This window comes from Strix uralensis, chromosome 1 (genome assembly GCF_047716275.1).
Source record: "Strix uralensis isolate ZFMK-TIS-50842 chromosome 1, bStrUra1, whole genome shotgun sequence".
In the NCBI taxonomy this organism is placed as follows: domain Eukaryota; kingdom Metazoa; phylum Chordata; class Aves; order Strigiformes; family Strigidae; genus Strix; species Strix uralensis.
This window is the reverse complement of record NC_133972.1, coordinates 113,830,853-113,852,256: the sequence shown is the minus strand read 5'-3', so window position 1 is coordinate 113,852,256 and position 21,404 is coordinate 113,830,853.

The window sequence follows — 21,404 nt, the reverse complement described above, 5'->3', positions numbered from 1 at the left end:
CTTCACAACTGATAAGGATGCAAACCTGAGGGTCTAGGATGTTGGGGGTCGGGTGGCAGGAGGACTGTGCCAGATGATGAGGGAAGCAAGGTAACAGAAAAGGGTATAAAAGGGGCCAGTTGCATGTAAAATGGGGCAGGTCAGTACATTTGTCTGGCTGAGCCCTGAACCTGATCACCAGTCTGTTCTATCATCTCATTAAATCTTTTATCAACCCTCTCACTGTGTAATCTCACTCTATCCCATGTGTATGTGTGCTGCGGGGACTTAGTGTCAGCCATTGGGGATACTGGAGTGAGAGTACTGGGTGCCAGCTACTGGTGTTACTGTAGGCACTCCTGGCCTGTAGTGTCAGCTACTGGAGCAAGTGGGGTCTCCGCATCAGCTACTGGAGTGACTGGGGGTCTTTAACTTTCAGCTGCAGGGGCTGGAAAGGTGTGTGTTCCTAAAACCAGCTGCTGGGGGGACTGGTGTGAGTCAGGCAAGTGAGGGTCTCTGCATGGGCAGTTGGAGCAGGACCACAGTTCACAGCCCATGTGCCTGGTGCTGGCGGTTGGGGGCTGATGCACGTACATTGACTTGTGTATGGATAGCTTGCTTTCAAAATTTAAGCTGGACTCAATAGAAAGTAGGGGATCCTCAGGTCTAGAATGGGGTCTTAGGTGGGCAGGAGGTCCATGTTCTTGGGAGGACTTGTGAATATGAGGTGCATGAAGGCCAAGTGTATCAGTGCTGCAGGTTTGTCAGCTGGTGAGTTGGGGACCATGAAGCAGGTAAGGTGGCCAGGATCTGGGCAGGTGTGCCGGGTGGACAGAGGGTCCATTCTGGCACTGGAGGGATCTGCGAATGTGCGTGTGCTTGTGAACCTGGAGGGGGGGCAGGGGTGGAGATGGATGTGTGTGTGTGTGTGTGTGTGTGTGTGTGTGTGTGTGTGTTGGCTGCACTTCTAACATAACACAGACCAATTCATTTTGATAACTCCAAGTAACATCTTAAGGACTGCTCCTAACGTCCCCAACACACTCAAAAAGTTTGGATTTAGAGAATACCAGTGTTAAGATATACTTTCTGCAGAATAAGGTACATTTCTTGAAAAAATAATTCTGGGAAGCACCTTGATGTTGTTATAAGAATCAAGGTAAATCATTTAATCTTTCTGAAAGCAAGTCACCACATTGCTGCTCCTGCATTTCTGCTTGTCACAACTGTATACAAAGATGAAGGATGTATATGCAAACAGATAGTGACTAATATACGTTTTCTGATTACTGTGTTCTGCTACATAAAATTAGTTTCAGAAAGAGCACTTCTAGCTGTCCTTTTGAAATGTTTTGTCTTTTCCTTATTTATAATAATAACAAAATGCTTTAAAAGCTGCTTCTAATTTTATAGCTAGCATAAATATTATTCTATAATGAAAGAAAATTATCTTCTCCTTTTTTTTCTCATCCTTCCCATTTACTGGGGGAAATAAAAGATCCAAAGCTAATAGGTCTCAAAGTGTTCAACAGTAACAAAAAAAAAAAAAAAAAAAAAAAAATTAAATACATACTATTTGCTACTTCAAACATGCTGCTGTTAAAAAATGCCAACCAGTGATGAACATTTGGGAAAAACATATATCTACTATTTATTTTATATATAGCATCTCTCACTGCATACAATCTAACAGTTAGGGCTGTTAAAAAGGCTTAAAAGCTCTAATACCAACAAAAAAATCTTCAAATTGAACTTGTTATTCCAGTTCCAAGCCTCATTCATTCAAGTTAATAGAAATGTCAACCTTCTTTCAAACAAAAATTTGAAAGCTGCATTTGCTTGCTTTATAGGGCCAAAGGTAACAAGAGAAGTGACTAAAGAGCAAACAGAAAAAGTAACTCTCTTCAAATACTGACACTGAACAATGTTAAAGTATTATGCATCTTGAAAGAAAGGAATTATTCTTCTTTTGACATGGCCCTACAATACTTTTTTATTTCAGAGGCACTCAAACTTTGAGGAATATAGTAGAGAGAACGATACCAATCAAGGAATACCTCCAAGCACTGCGAGGAAAAACTTTGTCATATCACACACACACAACAAAAAAAAAAAACAACCAACCAACCAAACAAAAAGAGTAGAACAAAAAATATTTTTAAAATTGCATTCAAAGATTCAAAATTTTAATATCATTTACTTAAAATAATTTTTGGACTAAAGGAAGATATCTTAGTTCTGAAGTAGGAAAGCATCTGATCATAGGCAACCCACAGAGGGATCATAATATTACCTGAACTTTCCATTCTTGAAAGTATTTTCCTGTTATTCTGAGCTCTCTTGCAGAGAGGTTGTAACAGTAACAAAACACAGTAGATGGAGAAAAAAAACCCAACAGAAAACCAAAACAAGACAGAAGTAACAGTATTTTCTCAGTGATACAAGGAAAGCACTATGCTTTTCAGACTCTTCCTTCTTGTCTCAGTTCTATATATAATTCAGTTAATGTTTCCATTAGCTCTGATCTCAGCTCCTGGCCAACAGGAAGTGCAAACGCCTGAGAGCATTTATTTTTCACATTAAACACCATATTAACTGCATTAACCAGACACACCAGAGTGAGGAGAGGGAGGTGGAAGGGCAGAATGAAAGTTTCCAACATCTATGTATATGTCACCACTAAAGAAACCTTGCAGTATTTTATCCTCTGGCCTTATACCCTTCTGCCTCTTCATCTGTTATCTCATTGACAGTCTCGTTGAGTCATCACTCTTAGTAGTCTCCTATTTTAATGCCTTTCTCTCATTAGGCAGCAGACTGTTTTCCTCTTTGTCAAACTAAGATTACAACTGAAATCTGTTCAATTTTTCTTAAAATAAACTTTTTCAGCACACAACATGGATTTTAACTATCTAGGGAAATTTCCAGCCTTAATATTTTTTAAGTAAATATGATTAAAACAATTAAAATATTTTTCCCTTTTCTTTGAGAAATAGAATATTTTTTTTTCTTTAAAAAGAGTTCAGTCTTGCTTCACCATGTATTCTTTGCCTTTGACATTTAACAGCATGAATGATTGATAACTTAGCATTACTTAGGTAGGAGATTAATCTCTATGTAGATTCAAGAGTAGGAAGAAAGAGACATTCAAATTCTGTGTCTTTATACCTGAACTGATGTAAATTAGAAATGTCAAAATGTAATTCATCAATTTATATGCATTGAAAGAGCTTGATTTTTCTTTAAAAGTACTATCAGAAGGGAAAAGAACTCTTTAGACCCAAACCATATCCAAACATATGATTTGTATTTAAAATATCTTCAACATTCCTCATCATTGTTGAAAAATGCCATGCCATTGAAAGAAGTTAAATAGAATATGGGAATAACCATTAACATCCAATGTAGCATAGGAAATACAGAACATATAATAGTCATAGTATCCAAAACATGTGTAGCAAACTTAAAACAATTCCACATTAAAAGAATTTTATCTGTTGCAGGGAAAAAAGTATGTTTAACAATATGAGGAAACTGCTTGAAAATTTTTACTTGCTTTTGAGAGGGCTGAAATGGAGACAACTCTGTAGGCTATGCCTGTGGCTCAAAACTGCTTAGGCAAAAAAACTACCACCAAAATGCCCACACTATCACAGAGGTAATAATAGTCATAATATGCTATACGCCAGGCACAATCTACTAGTATAGGTAATGGTTGTTAAGGATAAGAGTTGACAGGTGGTATGTCAAACTGGACCTGCACTAAGCCTTCTTAGACAGAGTTACATTTTTATTAAAAATTATTTTCTGCTTTCAGGGGCTCCACCAGCTCCAGAGGAGGCCTATGACTAGCCTGACAGGCTTCATCTCTCCTTCATCTTCATTCAGGTATCGAGGAAGCTCTTCATTAGCAGGATCCCTATTTTGCTCATTTTTCCCTCTTGTATAATGCAACACATTCAAGAATCAATCAAAGTGATGCCCTGTATATATGCTTCCTGAATATCTCTTCACATAAATAAAATCAATCCTTAAATTAAAAAAGGGACATAGAATTTTCACCTAAATCACAATTTAAAGATGAGTCTGTTCTTCACACAAAACTAGGACAATAGATGAACTATTTTGTTTTTCTGCAAAAGATGATTATCCAAATTTTATCTTCCACACAGTATAGCACTATAGAAAGCAATCACGTTAAATTACTTTTAAGTTAAATTAAAATAAAATAATACAAAACATACTATTTTATACTATACTATTAAAAATAAACAGAGACCAAACTGATCAAAGGAATTAAATTTTCTGATTAAGACTTTGGATATACACCATAGCCAGAAACCAAACACTTGAATATCTTTGATTGAAAAACAATCAAAAAAATGAATGTACTTATGTTCTTCAGATGCATTACTCCATATATTCAAATATTTCCACAAAAAGTGAATGCTTTCACAAAAAACTTGTCATCTAGTTATATAAAATTCTGGTTAATAGCATCTTTGGAGATGAAAATGTGCTTGTTAAGTGAGCTATTGTTTAAAATAAAAATCCAAAAGAACTCCTTTGTTGTATCCTTTGAAAGGATGTTTCATTGTTTCAAAGCAATCTCTGAGAATATGAATACTGAATCATAAAGCATTTTTAATTACTCTGAGTATCTTGGTGCCTCACCTCATTTTCTTGACTACAAATCTATTTGGAAAGCCTTGCCATAGCATTAGCTGTGATCCACTGAGTTGAGAACATACTGTATTATCTCTTTTGAGAACTGGAATGCATGTTTTGCTACTGCAACTAATGTGTTCTCATTCCCAAATACGTAACTGAATATAACTATAACATAATGATCCTCTTTCTATACGCACACAAAAACTGTGTTAAAAATCATAATTAACTTTGAAAAGTCGAGAGCCAGAAAATGCCAGAATTATAGTCTACCTTTTAGTGCTTTATGTTTTATGGCACAAGTTTCACTTCAACAACTGAATACTGTCACCAACATACTGCCCCTAAATAATTCAGTTCCTGAGATGGATGGCATTCACTGACTATGGAGCTATTCAGTATTGTGGTTTTAGTTTTTTGTTAGTGGGGTTTTTTTTTAATCATTCACTGTGTAGATCCATACATTATTTACTGCACATTACCCAAAATCTGTACTGAATAGAGAGTTATTAATTTTGTCATGGGGCTTTCTATGGTTCTCCTGCCACTGCATTTATCACCACGATTCCCATCTGAGACAAAAATTACTTTTGATCATTATTAGCCCTATTTAATGTGACATAGAGAATTAATGCTAAAATCGTTGAACATATCTACACATTTGAGCCATCTGATTTTTTAATGTTCTCAATAGCATAAGAGTCTTTTTATGTTCATAGCATATATCCTAAAATAGTTTAATTATTCATGCATTCCAGGCCCCAAGTTCCATAAACAGATGTGTGGAAGACATCAGTGACTTGCTGCAGGCATTTAGTGTATGTAATTTTCCCAGCGCCACACAGAAAATTCGCAACCACAGAATCCAGGCAGTGATCAACCATTGCGGCCACAAAAGTTTCTTAAATTCACTATGTGACATTTCTGAACAGATTGAACAACATTCTTCTAGCAATGGATTTCTTCACAAAAAGCTCTGGTTCATTTTCAGAGCATTACTGTGGTGGATTGACCTTGACTGGATGCCAGGTGCCCACCAAGCTGCTCTACCACTCCCTCTCCTCAGCTGGACAGGGGGAGTAAAATATGATGGAAAGCTTGTGGGCTGAGGTAAGGACAGGGAGAGATCACTCACCAATTACCATCACAGGCAAAATAGAGTCAACTTGGAAAAAATAACTTAAGTTATTGCCAATTATAATCAGAGTAGAGTAATGAGAAATAAACTCACATCTTAAAAACACCTTCCCCCCACCCCTCCCTTCTCCTCGGGCTCAACTTCACTCCCAACTTCTCTGCCTCCTCTCCCCAAGCAGCACAGGGGCATGAAGAATGAGGGTTGTGGTCAGTTCATCACATGTCCCTACTGTTCCTTCCTCCTCACAATCTTCCCCTGCTCCAGCATGGGGACCCTCCCACAGGAGACAGACCTTTATGAACTGCTCCAGCGTGGGTCCCTTCTACAGGGTGCAGTCCTTCAGGAACAGACTGTTCTGGTATGGGTGTCCCACAGGGTCACAAGTCCTGCCAGAAAACTTGCTCCAGTGTGGGCTCCTCTCTCCATGGGGCCACAGGTCCTGCCAGGAGCCTGATCCAGCACAGGCTTCCCATGGGGTCACAGCCTCCTTCGGGCACATCCACCTGCTCTGGCGTGGGGTCCTCCATGGGCTGCAGGTGGATTCTGCTCTACCGTTAACCTCCGTGGGTGTAGGGGAACAGCCTGTCCCACCATGGGCTGCACCAGTGGCTGCAGGGGAATCTCTGCTCTGGCACCTGAAGCACATCCTCCCTCTCCTTCTTCACTGACCTTGGTGTCTGCAGAGTTGTTTCTCTCATATATTCTCACTCCTCTCTTCTGGCTGTTGTTTTGCAGCAGTTTTTCCACCTTCTTAAATATGTTATGCCAGAAGCACTACCACCGTCACTGATGGACTCAACCTTGGCTACCAGTGGGTCAGTCTTGGAGCCGGTTGGCATTGGCTCTGTTGGACATAGGGGAACCTTCTAGCAGCTTCTTGCAAAAGACACCCCTGTAGGCCCCCCACTACCAAAACCTTGCCACACAAACCTGATACAGTTACTTATTCAACCACAGTGTAAGATGTGGATTTGAAGGTGATCAAGTAATGTGACAGACCCCAGTTTTCAATGTCTGTATTTGATGTATATGAAGCTGAACAGCTAAGAAGAAAAAGAAAAGGAAGGCCACAGTCAAAGCCCATAGTCTGCTATACTGCCTACTCACTGTATATTGCTGTGGATTGCTCCTTTCAGTTCCTCCTGGCTTTCTGGCACTAATGCATACATATAAATTGTTGCAGATTAGAAAAGTTTTATTTCTTCCAATTGCATTCACTGTCCATCAACTCACGTAAGTTCACTAATTTCTACTCAGACTTTCATGAGAGGTGGTGACTTCTGTTGCTTCACTGAGCACAGTACAAAAGGTTGTTCATCACTCCTTTATTTTGCTAGAATGAGCCATACTATCAGTCATGACCAGTTTTGTAAATTATGGCAACCACAAAAATAATTCAACAGCACAGTGTTATTGGAAACATAAGAACATAATTACCCTAAAGACCTTACCATATCTACAACTAACATAATGTGAGGAATAGCAAGGCTATCTATAGGTTGGACATTTTTAGCATCTGCACATCTGATTGTTATAGAATTGAATTTTCACAGAACATCAGTTATAAGTAGAATAATATTATAATCAGATCCAATCAAGTCACCTTTAGTCAGAAAAGTGGTTACAATACAAACGGACATCTAAGCCAACATTATCACAGATAGTTTGAAGACTCTATGTCCCTCTAAATCAGGTAATTTAGAAAGCAAAATTGATTCCATTGATCCATCACCTATATACCTCCACAAATAGGAAATTAAATATCTGAAATTTCTGCAACAAATTTGTGACATTTACAGTCCAAACACTGTATTCAGACACTGTTAAAGAAAATATAAACTGGTAAATAGTAAGACAGCAGATACAAAACAGTATTTCAGATACAAAAACAGTATCTGAAACTGCATTTAAGGGAAACAGCCCTTAGTCCTTAGATAAAATATATGTCTCCAGAAATTTGCCTTGAAAAATTATTTATTTTCATACATACACATACAAGTTACAGAATTATTCTTTACTGTTTTCCATTTGATCCACAGGAACTGCTTTAGTTTTAGTATAAAAATAATACAATAACAATTCAATAAATGAAAACATAATTTATCTTCTACACTTAGAATCTAACAGTGACTTCTAGCTCTCTGATGAGAGCATTTTGTACAGAAAATATTGCTTAAAACCCTAAATCTGGGAGTTTGTGAAGCCCAATATGTCTCTCTACTAATAGTAAATATCTTGTTAAATCCTTGCTAAAATAATTTCAAAACGATAATAGACAAATAGAATCTTAAAGAGCAGGATTTGGCAAACTGGAAGAAGAAAATTTCTCATACTGCTGGAAGAGTAACATAAGTTACTCGAGGTGGACGAGGAATGGTTTAATGATTTGATGAAATGGCTTTAACTCTTTGAAGAAGTTTAACAAACATTTCCTAGAGATAGTTGATTATACTTGATCCTGCCTTGGAAAACTAGGAAATACAGTATTTTCTTGTCCACACTCTTGCAGTTCTGTGATGCAAAAGGATCTGGAGAGCTTTTTCAAGAAAGACACTTCAGTTCTAACAAATACTTTGAATCAAACCTACCCAAGTCATTAGTAAATACAGAACACCTGTACGTCTAATGTGTTTGGGTTTTTTTTGTTTGCTGTTTATCTTTTGTAGCCAGACTAAATAGAATCTTGATTTGCTATGTTCACTAAGCTAGTATAACCTAAAAGTCAATCTGCTACAGAATATGAAGTTCAGTTCCATCTGCTCAGCAGGGATGAACTAGTAAATGGAACTAATGCACTTTGAAGATACAGGAAGAATAATGTAAGAGTGGGGTACTAGGTTTCTTGATTCAAACATGGATTTGATGTGTGATGTGATCTGATCCTATTTGTGTGACGGGAGATGCCTGTGCAGAAATCACATGTCAGATGTGTGACATCAGTATTTAAATGTATTCTTAAGCTGCTGTTCCATATCTGAACTATTTCACAGAAAGAGAAGAATCACAAAGCACTGGCATATGCTATATAAGGGATGTTTTAGCTGAGCAAGAGAGACCTTATGTATCACAATACACAGCTTACATCAGTTTGCAGAGAACATGAGAAGACAAATTAAACAGAGCTTGAGGTTGCACATGGTTTTCCCCTGTAGTTTTTTTTTTTTTTTTTGAAAGAAGCTGAGAAGACAAAGCTACTTTCTGGTTTATAGAAAAAATTCAACTCAGTGTTTGAAAACTTCAGCATATGATGTAAAGTGCATCTAAAGGATCTTGGGGCAGGACTTAGCTGGGGTCATTGAGAGAGCTTTAAACTAGATTTGAAGGGGGAAGGGGACAAAACTGGAACTCCCAGATATAAGCCCCAGGGAAGATTACCAGAGTTTGTGGGCTGTTGTGCCAGTGATGACCCTCATGCTGCCATCTCAGTGGAGACAAGGGATGGAGACATGCAGCACAACAAAGATGGAAGGGATATTGATGGATCAGTAACCATGGTTACAGCTGTGAAAGCTCAGGCTGGACGTAGGACCTCTAAATGCAAAAAGGTGCTGGGGACATCAACCCATCTGAAGTGCATGTATACCAATGCACACAGCGTGGTTAACAAAGAGGAGGAGCTTGAAGCCATGATGCAACAGGAAAATTATGATGTAGTAGCTATCACAGAAACATGGTGGGATGTCTCCCATGACTGGAGTGCACCAGTTGATGACTACAAGCTCTTTAGAAGGGATAGACAAGGAACGAGAGGCGGTGGGGTGGCGCTGTATGTTAGTGAAGACAAGGTGGAGTGTCTTTGCGTTAGACTCAGGGGGAAGGCTAACAGGGCAGATGTCGTAGCGGGAGTCTATTATAGGCCCCAACCAGGACAGAGAGGTGGATGAAATATTATATAGGCAATTAGGAGAAATCTCACGATCTCTTGCCCTTGTTCTTATGGGACACTTTAACTTCCCAGACATCTGCTGGAAATACAACACAGCAGAGCAGGACCAGTCCCGGAGATTCCTGGAATGTGTGGGAGACAACTTCCTGACACAGCTGGTGAGTGAACTGAGCAGAGAAGGTGCCCTGCTGGATCTCCTGTGAACAGAAAAGGACTGGTGGATGATGTGGCGGTTGGAGGCCGACTAGGGCACAGCGATCATGAAATAATAGAGTTCTCTATTCTTAGAGAGGCAGGAGAGATGGCAGCAAAACTGCCATCCTGGACTTCCAAAGGACTGACTTTGGCTTGTTTAGGAAACTGCTTGACAGAATCCCTTGGGAGATAGTCCTGAAGGGTATAGGGGTCCAGGAAGTCTGGACACTCTTTAAGAAGGAAGTCTTAATAGCACAGGAAAAGGCTGTCCCCAGGTGCTGTAAGAGAAGCCGGCGACAGAGAAGACCACCCTGGCTAAACAGGGAGCTTTGGTTGAAACTCAGGGAGAAAAGGAAAGTTTACGGCCTTTGGAAGAAGGGGCTAGCCACTCACAATGATTACAGAGATGCTGTGAAGCTATACAGGCTGAAAATCAGGAGGTCTAAAGCCCAGCTAGAAATTAATCTGACTTCAGCAATCAAGGATAACAAGAAATGTTTTTATAAGTATGTCAACAGCAAAAGAAAGACCAGGGAAGAGTATCCATCCCCTGTTAGACGCAGGAGGAAACATGGCAACGAGCGATGAGGAAAAGGCCGGGGTGTTTAATGCCTTCTTTGCCTCAGTCTTTAATAACAAGATTAGTTGTACTGAGGGAATCCAGCCTCCTCATCCAGAAGACAGAGACTGGGAGAACAACTCCCCTGCAATCCAGGAGGAGATAGTCAGTGACTATCTGGAGCACAAGGGTCTGGAGCACATGTCGTACGAGGAGCGGCTGAGGGAACTGGGGTTGTTTAGTCTGGAGAAGAGGAGGCTGAAGGGAGACCTCATCACCCTCTACAACTACCTGAAAGGGGGTTGCAGAGAGAAGGGGATGAGTCTCTTTAATGAAGTAGCAAGCGATAGGACAACAGGGGATGGCCTCAAGTTGTGCCAGGGAAGGTTTAGACTACATATTAAGAAGCATTTCTTTACGGAACAGGCTGTTAGGCGTTGGAATGGGCTGCCCAGGGAGGTGGTGGAGTCCCCATCTCTGGAGGTGTTTAAGAGTAGGGTTGACATAGCGCTGAGGGATATGGTGTAGTTGGGAACTGTCAGTGTTAGGTTAATGGTTGGACTAGATGATCTTCAAGGTCCTTTCCAACCTAGATGATTCTGTGATTCTGTGACCTACTGCATCACATAGACATACACAAGTCTGTGGGACCGGAGGGTGCTGAAGGAGCTGGCTGGGGTGCTCGCCAAGCCGCTTTCCACCATTTACCAGCAGTCGTGGCTGACCGGGGAGGTCCCGACAGATTGGAAATTGGCCAATGTGACGCCCATCTATAAGAAGGGTCGGAAGGATGATCCAGGAAATTACAGGCCTGTCAGCTTGACTTTGGTGCCCAGGAAGCTGATGGAGCAGCTCATCCAGAGTACCATCACACAACACATGCGGGACAACCAGATGATTAGGCCCAGTCAGCATGGGTTTATGAAAAGCAGGTCCTGCTTGACAAACCTCATCTCCTTCTACAACAGGGTGACCTGCTTATTGGATGAGGGAAAGGCTGTGGATGTTGTCTACCTTGACTTTAGTAAGGCCTTTGACACCATTTCCTACAGCATTCTCCTGGCAAAACTGGCTGCTCGTGGCTTGGATGGGCACACACTCTGCTGGGTAAAAAACTGGCTGGATGGTCGGGCCCAAAGAGTTGTGGTGAACGGAGTTAAATCCAGTTGGTGGCCGGTCACGAGTGGTGTCCCCCAGGGCTTGGTTTTGGGGCCAATCCTATTTAACATCTTTATTGATGATCTAGACAAGGGGATCGAGTACACCCTCAGTAAGTTTTCAGATGACATCAAGTTGGGTGGGAGTGTTGATCTGCTCGAGGGTAGGGAGGCTCTGCAGAGACCTGGACAGGCTGGAGCGATGGGCTAAGGCCAACTGTAGGAGTTTCAATAAGGCCAAATGCCGGGTGCTGCACTTTGGCCACAACAACCCCCAGCAGCGCTACAGGCTTGGGGAGGAGTGGCTGGAGAGCTGCCAGTCAGAGAGGAACCTGGGGGTGTTGATTGACAGCTGGCTGAACATGAGCCAGCAGTGTGCTCAGGTGGCCAAGAAGGCCAATGGCATCCTGGCTTGTATCAGAAATAGCATGGCCAGCAGGGACAGGGAAGTGATCTTACCCCTGTACTCGGCACTGGTGAGGCCGCACCTTGATTCTTGTGTTCAGTTTTGGGCCCCTCACTGCAAAAAGGACATTGAATTACTCAAGCGTGTCCAGAGAAGGGCAACAAAGCTGGTGAAGGGTCTGGAGCACATGTCGTACGAGGAGCGGCTGAGGGAACTGGGGTTGTTTAGTCTGGAGAAGAGGAGGCTGAGGGGAGACCTCATCACCCTCTACAGCTACCTGAAAGGAGGTTGCAGAGAGCTGGGGATGAGTCTCTTTAATGAAGTAACAAGTGATAAGACAAGAGGGAATGGCCTCAAGTTGTGCCAGGGAAGGTTTAGACTAGATGTTAGGAAGTATTTCTTTACAGAATGGGTTGTTAGGCGTTGGAATGGGCTGCCCAGGCAGGTGGTGGAGTCCCCATCCCTGGAGGTGTTTAAGAGTCACGTTGACATAGCGCTTAGGGATATGGTGTAGTTGGGAACTGTCAGTGTTAGGTCAATGATTGGGCTGAATGATCTTCACGGTCTTTTCCAACCCAGATGATTCTATGATTTGTAAAAGTAGTTATGCAGATAGTAAGATATGAAAGGCCAAAAGATCATTAGCCACTCTCAATAATTAGGTCATTATTTCAGTATTTACAGGAGAGAGATTAACTCCCAGACCAAGGTATTTCATTAAAAAAGAGATTTTGATCTGCTAAGTTATAACAATATACTTGCCCATCTTATATATCAAACTTGAAACATTAAAAGGCTGTCAAAGTAATACTTAGGTAATAATATACTGTTGCATACACAAGAAAAAAGCATCAAGCACAAACAAGAAAAAACAACAATTTGTACTGACAACTATTCAATTTACTTCAAAAACTGCAACAGCTGGAAACCCATAAAAGCCATCACACCACAGCAATGCCACAGTCATGTGTGCTGTAAGGTGACTGGGAAAACTGCAATACCCAAGTCATTAAATACAAATAAGAGAGGAGACGATGATGAAAATGCTATTTCTCAGATCCCACTGACCAAAGAATGGGAGAATTTCTACCCAAGCCAGCAGGTTCTTACAGAAATCTGCAGTGCCAAAGCCTCCAAGGGAACATTCTCAGAAGTCAAAATTAAGAGTGCACTTCTGAAAAGTGTAGCTTTGCCCCTGAGATGCTCCTATTGGCAACATCAACAAGCACCTGGCTAAAACAGCAGCATCACCCCTCTGGAGTGAAAGCTGCTAGCAGCTACCTTCTGAGAAAACCAGCCAGATACAATATGAGACTGAAAAACAAAACAGAACAATCCGACTAATTAAATAACTATAAAATACTTGGAAAGTCACTCAATGCTTGCACATTTTAAAAAAAAAAAAAAAAAAAAAAAAAAAGCTTAAAAATGTTTTAGAAAGGTTAGATTCATTACAAGATGGTGTTATACAGATAGGTCCTGATTTACTTCTGTCATGAAGGGACACAGCATTGACTGCTTGTTTCATTTGTGAACTGAAATGGCTAGAAGAGGCTAGATCCACAGAACTCCATACAGGCTATGGGTTGTTAAGATGAATGCCTTACAGCCTCTGACCTCAACCCTGCAAGCAGGCAGCTGGCAGCATGAAGCCACAGCTCTTTGGGGAAAAGGGGATGCAGGGGAGCACCGAGTCTCAACCCTGACACGGGGAGGACATGTACACAGCATACTGAATCTGAAGACTGGGCTCCTGACTTTTAATAATAACTGAAGGGACTTCAGCATGACCCCAAGCATGCAGAGTCTCCAATCCTGTAACAGCTTCCTGAACGGGCTTTGAAACTGTGTGTAATGTATAGGAGGAGTTTACACTTTCAAACAGGAAGTATCACACTGAGCAGGGAGCTGAGTCACAGACATGCATGAGAAAGAGATGCTGTGAATCAAAGTAAATCAGGATGTTTATGATTTACTCTGGTCTGGAGAGCAATTTCTCTCTCAAATTGGGATCCACATTAACTCACCTGAAGGGTTAACCATGTAAAGTGCCCTCCTCCCCGTCCAATTTTTTTTATAGTCCTTAAATATAAATTGCTGTTCAGCACTGCTGTCCCTATTTTATCCAGGAACTCATCAGCTGAAAAAGCTGCATATCTGTTTTTAACTTCATAGATTTTAAAAAAACCTTTAAAATGCTCGAAGCAACTCTTTAATGTTGTGCTTCTTATCAAAAGCAAAGACTCTTTCAAGATGTACTAGTTGAATTCAACTGTGAAATTCTGAACCATCATCATTTCTCATCTTCTGAATCCATTTGAACACAACTTCCAACCATCCAGTTCTGTACTGTGTATTTACAGGGCTGCTAATGACTCTCATTGATTGTATTTTTTGCTATGTGAACTCCAAAACAAACAGAAATTCGTACTTATATTTAACAGAATTCTTTCCCACCAAAACCAATATTCTTGTTTTTACACCAATGTCCTGTGGCAAACAGATATGGAATTTATTAATATCACCCAAAATACCTCAAAATAGATGCAACATCTATTTAATATAGTGTGGTTTATAATTATCCATGTTAATTTTATATTTTATTATCTTGTGTTTCCTGCAGAGACCCAGTTAACAGACAGAGAAATTATCTTATTGACATGGAAAGTAATTTACATCTAGGAAACTATATCTAGTGATTTTCACAGCAGGCTGCGGGCTAAGATACTTATCTCTTTCCTAATAAAACCCTGACAGTTTTACTTTGGGAATTATGAAAATATATAAGATATATCTGCAATGAATGTACTGGCAAAAAACAATCAGAGGACCCTTTGGCCACTGCAGAACTGATATTTGTGAAGTCAGCTTACTGCACACTCATGGGCAGGATACTGGATAAGGGCATAAAGATGGGAAGACCCTACAAGACATACACAAGCTGTTCTCTTCTTTGCTTCACCTTTAGTCATACTGCTGGAGCAGTGCTGAGTCAAAGCATGACAGAATATGAATAGAACATACACAATGAATAAGAATGTAGAAATTAGCTTTTACATCATAGTGTGTTCTCCCATGGTTTTCTCTCTCCGTACCAAAGCCTCAAAAGGATATGTTCCTCCACTTTTTCTCTTCCCTCTTTTCTGCAGAGGAAATATGTGTGTCACAGATGTTTCAGATGGTAATCACTGTATGAACTGTGTTCATATCTAGTGGACATTGGGCTACATCAATCTTATTCAAGTGAAACTTGCAGTCCTAAATTAAATGTACTTCTCTGAGCTCAACAAACAGTAGTTCTTCCCAGAAAAGTACTACACATAAATCACCATAATTCATCGGTAAAAAGGAAACATTGTTATTGAAAGAGATGTTCTAAGTGAATGGTGAATCTGAAATTATTTTAACCTCTAGAATAAATGGACAGTCATCTCAATGTTCATGTTATTATCAATAGGAGAGACTACCTGTAAAAGTACATAAATTAAATTTTATAGTCCATTAAAAGCAAGAGGTATCAAACTGGTTTGGTTTTGTATGTAATTTTTATTTTTCCTCCATCAAAAATGTAAGCTACAGTATAATTTTTGGCTGACTTGAGAGATTTGGTATTATTTTTCTAACATTATAGTTTTATTTATTTAATAGAGCTTTGAGGTTGGACTTATTTCTGGATCATAAGCTTTCCCAAGAGAGCAGATAATTCAAGTTTTGAAATTTTGTTCACAAACACAAAGATAAAACACTAGATCCCACTGTGTCCAGTCAACATAAAGAAATATGTATTTTGTGGCTACTTCTGGATCCAACTAAAAATAAGCAAATGTAATGGTTCTTTATTAGACTTTGGTACAGAATTTTAAAAAATATGAAATCCAGATATCGAAAAATATAGTTCCAAAAGGTCCTTGAATATGTAAAGACAATTGATAGCATAATACAGATATGCAAAAATAATCAAATTCTGTTTGCCTGACAAGGTGTCCCAGTCTTCCTTGTCTTTTTGATTTTCACATTTGCTCCTAGCTCATGTGATGAGGGAATCGGACATGCTGTGATTACATGTAGGAATGTGAGCCATACCCTAAAGTCTAAAGGCACAGTCCCTTCAGGTCCTCTCTTTAGAGACTTTGAAGTTCACTGCTGTGTATGTATTTCTGTCCAGGTGACCACAAACAGTCTTCCCCCCCTGGCTGGATGACTAAGATGATATCTATCTGAATTTATATGACAAGAGAGAGTCTGAATCTCTACAAAGGCACAAGATGGTGTTCAGGGCTACTGCACTGCTGGAAACATACCCCTTCAGGGGTTCACCTAGCTTTCTTTCTGCTGGAAGTGACCTTGGTCATTGCCATAGTTTTTTGACTGTTGGCAGAAAGCTCTAATCAAGTCAGTAGGCTTCCAGTGCAGAATTTTAGCTTAAAAGTCTTACTGCTGACACAACGTGTGCTGATGTAGATTATGGAAATGATCTGTAGAGCAATATTTCATTATACTACATACCACCTTAGAGATATAAGGTGCATACTGGAATTTTGAGGTTACTAACTTCAAGAGTTTAAACATAAAGATTTTCTATATGCTGCTTTTACAAGGTTAGTGTACGGTTTTAGTGTGCTATCCAAAGAACTTTGCAACAAGCTCCTACACAACAGCTCAGACCTTGCAACTTTTGTTAATACAGTTGTTAGTAAGGAGTGGAATAAAGCAGTGATGTATGCTGTTCAGCACAAGGAGCATACTAGGAACAACAGTGAGGTAAGAGAATCCCCTCCCTTCACTCTTCTTTGGTCATAAACAATTTAGGTGTTACCTTCAGCTGTATTTTGACAAGAAATCTAGATATAACTGATTAAATTAGAGCAAAAATTGCTCCAATCTCGAAGGAAAGTAACTTAAACAAGGAAGAACATGTAAAGGGAAATCAAAGTCTCTGACTGAAGAGGAGATGAACTGTTGTGATGGCCTCAGCTGAGTGTCATTATTAGTGAGTTCAAATAATATATGTGCCCCTTTTGTCATATGTATAGAGTGATATGCTCTACTTTACTGTCAGGGCATTTAAGCCATCCCCTTTTGAAAGAGACTCATCAAGAGCTGTCAAGGCACTCACACTGGTCCTCATTTTTCTTGCACCTTCTGTAACCCAGAATGTCTGCACATAGTGCATAATTTCTGATTTTTTCTGTGCCGCAAATAATGTTCCAGCTGTAGAAATGTAAATAGTGATACATGGTAACGATACATATGTGGGCGGGCATAGGTGTATATATATTTATAAATAAAATTATATATGGTACTGGTTATCTAAACCTTTAAAACACTGAGGGATACCTTAAGATCAGTGGTTAATGAAGTTGGTCATTGGCAGATGTTTATGTCTAGATGAAGAGAAATCTCTATTCCATCTTTACTGCATGAAACGATTCATTTAGTTTCAGTGAAGTTAGTGGGAAAACCCTCATTGTGGCAGTAGCGTGAAGAACATGTCATTGCAGATGTACTCTCAAAAAGATTCACTTGGCACAAACAACTTCTCTGAAACTGTGTGTTGGTCCAAAAAAAAATATAAGTCAGATGGCAGGCTTCACAGAATGAACAACTGTATTTAATTAAAATCTACCTCATCTGCATTCAATTTGCCACTGATAGCTACCTCTGAACCAAAAAAATTAAAATAAAAAATCTGATTTTACCAGAATGTTGGAGAACATTTGCTGAACTGTGCCATATAGTACTTACCAGAAGAATTGTACTTGCCATCAGTGTGAAATCCTTTCTGTATTTTAGGTAAATATCATACTATCATGGATGAATATTATAATAAGTGTTGGGTAATTTTGTGTAAGAAGCTATTGATTGATTTGTGGAGCTGGCTGACAGCATTTCTGATGCTACCCTCCGTTATACACAATTTGTATTTCAATAATATGCATGTAGTTTGTAAAACATTTTTGAACAGAACAACAGTTCCTGTAAATTTCATATGTTGCATGATTGACAGACATTTTTTATCCAACAAAGTAATTCAATTTCATTACTGTAGCTGACTAACATTTTGACTAACAAATACTGTCAGATGATAAACAATCTGTCTGAAAAGGACAAAGTGAAAAACAAGGATTCCCTGTGCTGTAAAGTTAGCCAAATTTAAGAGAGTGGGAGTGGATCCTTTTAATTGCTATGACTACATCTATTCCAAACAAATTCAATTTAGCGGTTTTTTTCATATTTTCATAGGATATCATAGTCAGTGTGATGATTATGAGGGCTGCTGGACTTGTCTCCAAGCAGCTCTGAGGATTTCATGAAATAATACCAAAAATTTAATAATCAGAGCATTGAATGGATTATATATGACAAAGAATCTGTTAGCATGTATGAGGGTTTATACAGAGAAATTCCATTAAGTGAGAATCTGTTTCAGAAGGAGATTAATAGTTCAGAAAGCCAAAGAAAACATGAGCAGGGCAACTAAAAATAACAACAGGAAGACTGCTTGCCAACAAAAAAAAAAAAAAAAAAAAAGTAGTTTGCTACAGTAAAAGGAATCCACAGGTGGATTGCCTAGTAAAATTTTATTATCTTTGGTATGACCTATTTGTTAAGCTACAATAAGTAAAAATGGTGCACAAGTAAGAAGTAGTAGCATTATTTTTTGTATTAGAATCATAGAATCATCATAGAATCATAGAACACCAGGTTGGAAAGGACTTCAAGGATCATCTGGTTCAACCTTTCTCGGCAAAAGCACTATCTACCCAAGATGGCACACCACCCTGTCCAGCTGAATTTTAAAAGTGTCCAATATTGGGGAACCCAACACTTCCTTGGGGAGATTATTTCAATGGCTGATTGTTCTCATTGTGAAGAATTTTCCTCTTGTGTACAATCAGAATCTCCCCAGGAGTAATTTGTACCCATTACCCCTCATCTTTTCCATGTAACTCCTTGTAAAAAGGGGGTCTCCATCTTCTTTGTAGCCACCCTTTAAATACTGGAACATGGTGATAAGGTCTCCCTTAAACCTTCTTTTTTCAAGGTTGAACAAGCCCAGTTCTCTCAGCCTTTCCTCAAATAGCAGGCTTCTCATTCCCTTGATCATCTTTGTGGCCCTTCTCTGGACCTCTCCAGCCTGTCCACAACTTTTTTATGTAGCGGGGACCAAAACTGAACTCAGTATTCAGGATGTGGCCTGACAAGTGCTGAGTAGAGTGGGATAATGGCTTCTCTATCTCTGCTTGTGGTGCCCTTATTGATGTAACACTTGTACTAGGATTTTTCCATTTTTGTTTTAGGATTACTGATCATTCAGAATGCAATGATATTGAATATAACTGATTATGGTCTAAGAAGAATTCCAGTGGACAGCAATTTTTTTTATTATTATTTTTAAAAAATATTTTCAGCATTTCCTGTGAAGTACCAATTCAAAGTAAATGAGAAGAAAAAGTAAACACTGAAACTTTTAAGACCAGACATGTTCCTGAGAACCCTATATTCACTGAATGAAACTAAAAATATTACTAAGGATATAATGGCAACCTGGACTACTTCTGGCTTAATAATGTTCTAATAAACTTTTTTTAACCTCCTTCCTATCTTTGGACAGAAAATTATTTATTCCCCTCAAAGGTTTTCTTGTTTCTCAACCATTAAAATAATTTTTATTTTAATTCTTCAGCACGGATTTTATTTTATTTCTAGGTTTTAGTTCTAGTAACCTAAAAATAAATTTCATTTCCATTTGTATAATTGATAGCAACAGCTATCCATTTCTCTTTTTAATAAATGTGTAGCTTTTTGTATTAACAATGAGAATACTTAGTCACTGGAACAGCTGCCAAGGGGAGTGACAGATTCCTCATCTCATCAAACAAAAATTTTATGACATAAATTATTAAAGGCATAGTCCAGTTTGACTGTAGATGAAAATTAAAGGTCTGCTATCACAAGAGGTCATACCATCATGACGTCATGCTGCTTCTTTGCCCTAAACTGTTCAAAAAAGGATCAAAGCTGTTGTAGTTCCACACCATAATTCAAGGGCTGTATTTGTATGGATGGTTCCCTCCTTGTAATGCACATGAAGTATTGTTTACACTTAAGTCATGTAAAATTTGAGAAAAACTACAATGAAAACCTCCCCTCCTACAGTTTCTTCTAAATATTTAAGTCACAAACAAAACTCAGCAGATTAACATTTTTTAAAAGAGCCTAGAAGCAGTTAAGAAAGATGAAGCCTCTCTATGTATATATTCATACATTATACACACAATACACTGGTCTCAAATGAGAAGTCTTAATATGGAAGCTATGAAAAATGTATAGTTGTTTCAATGGAGTTCATACAGTTTTCCCAAGGTCATAAGAAATCATAAGAAAATGTATGTTTCTTCACCTGAAACATGATTTTCATATGCTTCCTCCACTTTGTGGTACTTTTGGTCATGTGAGTAGTCTGTCAGACTTGAACTGCTGGAGAACTTACCTCTTTTCAGCTGACCACTCACTGCACAATTTGGACACTCCAATATAGTCTGAATAATCTAAAGGATCCTGAGTAAAAAAAAACCCAAACAGTCATTGTTAATCATTTAAAAAATATGTAGATTTTTTTAATACTCTAAATGTTTTAGCATCATCTTCATAATCTGAAGAACTGAAATGACCTGAATGTTATGGCTTTCATTCACTGGAGTACTGGCATAGTTATACTGAATTTTCCTGTGGATACTTCCTCAGGGATGGAGAAATCCTTCAGTAACACAGAGCCCAGTGCTATAGGTTCTATGCTCTCTCTCATGTTATCTAGAGAGCAGGAGCTTCCAAGTTTGCCAGAAGCCGGAAGAATTTCTAGAAGCTGTCTTTAACATAAGTCAAATAAATTTTGGGGTTACTTCAGACATCACTAGAAACTAGTTTCCAACCACCTTGTGATCCCCTAAATTTATACTAATGGCTTTCCAGTCAGACCAAAAAAGCGACCCCTGAGCTTTGAAACAGTTCTGAACTTTTATCAAAATTATCATGCATGCAGAACACCAGTGATCAATTTCTGTTGAGAGTCTACCAAAAGGAGGGGTTTGAAAACAATGTTTCCAGCAGAAAAATAATGTAATTTTTAGCCAAGAAACAGGTATCTCAGCTCCATAATTCAGTAACTAGCAAATGATGGAAAGATGAATATAGGATATTTAGCATCATAAACTAAGCTATAAAACTGATTAATAGAATATTCCCAAAATGCTCTCATAAATAAATCACATAGACAATACTGAAATAATGATTAAATATCTGCTTAACTTACAGTATCACTAAAGATTAAGCATCATGTTTAAAATAGTCAACTTATAAATTCAGCCTGGATACAAAAAGGTTTTTCTTAGCTGCCTAACATTTATTTTGCTTCT